Below are 5579 nucleotides of genomic sequence, written 5' to 3'. Positions count from 1 at the left end.
TTGCAGAAGTAAAAATAAATAATAAAAACATTTTTAAAAGACTGGTATATTTCTACTCTCTTGACTTATATCCATGCTGGCAAGCTATAGATTTCTGTTCAAAAGTAGAGTTACGGAGTTGTCCTCTTCAAGTATACCCTATTCCACGTGCCTTTTGTAATCCTCATCTCTTTATAACGCATCTCCAGGAAGGGCACTTTGCTTTTCATATTAAAGCATTTCTTTTGCAATTTCAACCTAGTTGTCTTCTAGAAGAAAGAGCGAACAGCCCAGTGCTTCCATCCAGGCCTATTCAAATATATCTAGCAATAGTATTTTATCCCTATTTCCAGGGAATGAAGGTGAGGGTGTCTCCAAGGCCCCCAGGGAACAAGTCCTTCACTGGATGGGAAGAAATAGTCCTTCCTTAGTTGTTGAGACAATGCTCCTTTCAGTGAAGAACCCTCAAGACAAATTAAATCTCACATAAAAAAAATCCTTCCACCCACCCATTCTCTACTTATTTGTGCTTCTATGCTAAGACAGCTGGGCAAACTCTCTACTTGGGAGCATTTTTATGCTGCTAAACAGAGGAGACTACAATCTATACCTGATAAAGTCAATCTGAAATGAGAATGGTCTGATTGTCTTCCTTTAAAAATTTGAAGACTGGGTGGTGCCTGTGGCTTAGTGGGTAGGGTACCTGCCCCTTATACCAAGGGTGGCAGGTTCCAACCCAGCCCTGGCCAAACTGCAACACAAAAATAGCTGGGCGTGTAGCGGGCGCCTGTAGTCCCAGCTACTCTGGAGGCTGAGGCAAGAGAATCGCCTAAGCCCAGGAGTTGGAGGTTGCTGTGAGCTGTGATGTCACGGCACTCTACCAAGGGTGATAAAGTGAGACTCTGTCTGTAAAAAAACACAAAACAAACTTGAAGCCCAAAAGACTTAACAGCAGTTCTGTTCCATGAACCACCTAGGTCTCAGAGAGGTGCATTTTAGGTTCCACAAATGTTTAATGAAAGGTCATTTTTGCGAAACTTGGTAAATGTAGAATATAAATGTTTTGGCACAGTAACTGAGATAACGCCGGAAAGGCTATGTTAACCACTGGGATAAAAATGTGTCAAATGGTTTATGAAGTGAGTGTATGATGCCCCATAATCATATCATTGTATACACTTATGATTTAATAAAAAAATTAAAAAAAAAAAAAAAAAAAAAGAAAGGTCATTTTTGACCCATTTAACACCAAATTTTTCTACCTGGAAATCACCAATGTGTTAATTTGCACTTTCACTACCTGATGTATTACTAAGTAAATGCTATAAATTTAATATTAAATAAATTGGAGTTAATAAAATATAACTTACTTCACTCTTAACTGCTCCTAAGTAATCTGATGGCGAGAGGTAGAATAAAAAAATTCATGTTCAAACTCTAAATTCAGTTGCTGATTGGGTTCTTCACCTTGGATTGCCTGTGCCATTTCTAACCACATTAAAGAGCTGGATGTGCCAAAAACTTGTCAACTCTTAGATTCTTAGGACAGTGACATGACTCCTGTCCACATAAGAAGGACACGCCTGTCCTGCCTTCGCCCAACAATGGAATGTTAAAAAGCAGGAGATGCCTGAGTTAAAATTATCCCTGAGATTGATAATTCCCACCTGATGCCTTGGAGACAGATTGGAATCTTTCATTCACCCCAAGGATGATGAAATAAGTAGTAGCCAGTGTCTCGTTAGATAAGAAAAATTCAGAAGGCAACAGATTTGTCCTGCTTCACCAGCCACTCAAACCAGGCAGTGAGTATGTGGTTATTGCCAGCACTTGGGAAGAGTGAGCAGTCAGATGCTCTGAGAAACCACAGGAAGCACCTTGCACTCCAAGGGTGAGGAGTGTAGGTGCTCAGGAAAGTCAGAGAAAGGAGAGGTGAAAGTTCTGAAATAATTTCCAGAATACTATAGCATCCTGGAGGCATCAAATAAGAAAAAAAAGTTTCCAAAAACTTCATGTTTGCTCTAAATGTTGAACCAGCACCTTCACCAAAATTGTAAGGAGCACTTTGGTAATCTTACAGAGCTCAGGTCATAGGAGGTGGGTCTATTCTTCTGTGTATTTTAGGCTACTGAGCTGAGGCAGGAGAGGGGAGGCAGAAGTAATTTCAACACTTAAAAATTGTGCTCATCTTCAAGAATGGCTTACAGTGGAGTACAGATTTTGGCACAGAGGGTTTTACTAGTTAGCTTTACCCCCATCTGAAAGTAAGTCTCCATCTCTCAGCAAGAGGTAGTAGTAAAAGGATTCACAAATGTTTGTAAAATCTGGGTTAGTTGAGAGTTGCAAGTGAAAAACTAGCCTATTTAGCCGCAAGCCCTGTATGTATTTCATTTGTTTAGTTTTGTCTAAGGGCAGTTTTCCCAAATGAAAATCTCTAGCACCTTCCCTTGGAGTCAGAGGGTCTTGTCATTGCTGGGTCTGTCAACAGTAGAGTTCACTCCAAGGTTGCCTGGGAATGGCAGGGGCTGTAGCAGGCTAGCTTTCTCCAGGAAGAGAGGCATTGTGAAGGGCTGGGTTTCTCCAAGGACTGCTCTGCATGGCCAACCCAAAAAGCCACAGCATCTAGAAATGAGGCTACAAAGGATTCACCTAGTGTCCCTAAGCCCTCTACTGTCCATCTTTGGGAAAGGGAAAGACACTCACTTCCATGCCTAGGGGAATCCTGCAGTCTACAGACACACTAGTTAGAGCCCAAGGGAATAGAAATTTTAAAAGACGGGCCACACCCCAACTCATTGAACCCCCTTGGCTATCTTTGCTAGCAAATGAAGCCCAGTGCATGAGGGAAAATAAGCAGAGAAGCCAGCCACTGCCTTGCTGTCATGTGATCTTGACTGAAGATTTCTTGTTGGCGCACAAAAGGGACACATAGGGGACACCAATGAAGGCCCATTTCTCGCTGGGCCAGAACTTGATGACGGAGCCTTGCTCAGGGATCTCTGAGGCAGCATCAAAGTAGGCAAAGCACACACAGCCCAGGTAGGCCGCAAGGCAGATGAGGAAGGGGAAGTGGAAGGAGGACAACAGCTCACAGAAGGCTCGGTCACTGATCCAGCAGAAGAGGGCATGGGTCCACCAGAGGCCCGAGAAGAGGCCCAGTTTAAATACACGCACATTGTCACACCTCTTTAGCTGTGCCATGAGCAGAACAGTACAAGGAACTCAGAGTCATCACTGAGATGTTGTTGATGGAGGGCTGGAAAAATGCCAGGCATGTTGTAACCATAGACAGGACGCAGACCACTGCCTTGAACCGGACCCTGTCCTTCCGAAAAATCTTTGGTAGATACCTTCTGGGGAACCACATGGCCAGAGCACACATCAGAACCCAAAGGATTGCAAGTTCATCAAGCATCTGACCCAGGAAACTAAGGGTTGCATGGAAGTAGACGGATCCAATTCCCACTACAACTAGGAGAGTCCAGATCAAGTAGATGCCGCAGTTGAAGCAGGCTGCATACTGCCGGAACAGGCACAGGCAGATGGGCAGCAGAATGAAGAACAGGACGTTGCCGATCGTGTTGTAGAACTCGGCTATGGCAGTGCTGCACGATGGTGTAGTTGTCCTCGCACCAGTCCGCCTCCGAGCTGCCAGCCCGCAGCTGGTCCCACCAGTGCGGGGCGCTCATGGCTGCTCTGGGACATTGGAGCAGCTGCTACAGCAGCCGAGACAAGCCCAGGGTTGGGACAGAGGCAAACCGCGGCAGCTGCTTTATCTTAAGCCATTAAGTTTTGAGGTGGTTTTTTATGTAGCAATAAATGACTAATTTAGAACAGGAGGAGCAGAACAAGTATCCAACCCTTTGGAGGATCTTTAGATGATCCTCCTTGGAAGGAGATCAGAGGTTCTGAACTTGCAAGAGAACAGAGTTAACAGACAATGCTTCCTGGGGCCAGCTATGGGCTGGGAGAGGGAAGGAGTTGTGATAGAGCCAAGAACTCCTTGGAAGGGGTGAATAGGAGAGGCAGAAAGACAATCAAATGTCCATCACTGGGTTTGAGCCTGACTCTTGAGTCAAGTACCCCTTCCTCATGGTTGTGGCTGGAGATAGCATGTTCTTAAACCCTGAGATTCTTGAGGCTGGCAGCATAATCCCACCACCTTAGGACTTCTTGAAGCTTCTATGCCACGGCTTACTTATATGCCATTACCTGTTTCTTTCGGATATTGTAGGAGATAAAACTCCCTAAAACCCTTAGATAATTGTAAGTGCCAGTTTCAAGGTATAAGGAAGGCATTTATGTTAGTCATATTCTTGATTGCAAGCAACAGACAATTACTCTAGGTGACTTAAGTAGAAAGTGAAATCATTGAACAAATTTGGGTCATTCTCAAGATCACTGGGGAGGCTGGAGGATAAGATCCAAATCACATGATACAACCAGTTTAGTAAGGGTGCAGCTGCCATAGCCCCTGGAACCTGAATATCATTGAAACCTAGATGCAGCCAGAACCTGGATGTGGCTACTTCTCCATCAGGATGGAGCCTTCCTGTCTCTGTTTCCCTGGGTCACTCCTGGTTCCAAGTTCAGGGGCAGCTATATCTGATTGGTGGAGCTTACATCATGTGCCATCTCCTAGTTGCAAGGGAAGCATATAGACCAAGGATCCAGAGTTTCATCTTTGTACAATGGAAACTCCCCTCCACCCCAAATAGAAAGAGACTTTGGGTATTGAGAAGACAAAAAATGACAAATGCCCACTGCTAGGTTGTTCTGGATCTGGTGCTATTATTGATACATATTTGTTGAGGGAGAGGGAACAGACCTTGAATTTGAGAACCATGAGAAAATAGTTAGAAGGAACATTATATTTAGAAAATATGTGTGCTGCCTATTCGTCTGTTTATTCTTAGTACCATTCTTGCCCTTCCATGCTCTGCTGTGCATCATGGGCCCTGGACCACCGTGAACCACACATCCCAGGCCTTGGTAGGCTCAGCCAATGGGAAGCACTGGTAGGAGGCTGGAGGTGAGAGAAGGCAAGTCGGTATATTGTCTCTCTCATGTTTCTCTTGTGATCCCGGGGAGTGACTACATGTCATAGTCCCAACTTTAGCCACAATAGCTCAGTACCAGCCTGGGTGAGTCCTCCTTTTTAATTCTGATACTGGCCTGGTGACCTCTCCTTGGTGGTTCCATTACCCTTCCTGGCACCTTCTGTGGTCTAGTCATAAGTGCATTTTTGAGCTTAGGTAATAACATCTTCTCATCTTTGTTCTAGTCCTGGAAGGAATAACTGCTTTCTGTAGCTCCTGGTCTCAGAGTTACCTCATCCCTCCTTTTTTGTTCTTTTACCATTTCTAACACTTTGTAATTAGTGCCCTGGATTAAATCCCCACTGTCCTTTGAAATACCTAATGTGCTTCCTATATCCTCACTGGACTCTGATTAGTATACATGGTAATTTGGTAAGAATAATACACCTTACATTTATAACATAGTTCTCAATTTCAAACAGGTTTAATGTTTGGGATGCTCCATTTGTTCCCTTTTCCATCTGGTATGCTCACAGACATTATTCAAAACTTTGTCCAAGC

The 5579-nt window shown here is 44.2% G+C and overlaps 1 pseudogene; it reads right to left on the bottom strand.

The window, feature by feature from the left end:
- Positions 1 to 2859: 2859 nt before the first annotated feature.
- On the bottom strand, positions 2860 to 3668 carry LOC128569137 (alkaline ceramidase 2-like; annotated as a pseudogene).
- Between the last annotated feature and the right edge of the window lie 1911 nt (positions 3669 to 5579).

Source organism: Nycticebus coucang, chromosome 17, assembly GCF_027406575.1.
Source record: "Nycticebus coucang isolate mNycCou1 chromosome 17, mNycCou1.pri, whole genome shotgun sequence".
NCBI lineage: Eukaryota > Metazoa > Chordata > Mammalia > Primates > Lorisidae > Nycticebus > Nycticebus coucang.
The sequence above is the reverse complement of the archived record's forward strand: the minus strand, read 5'-3'. Positions and strand labels throughout refer to the sequence as shown.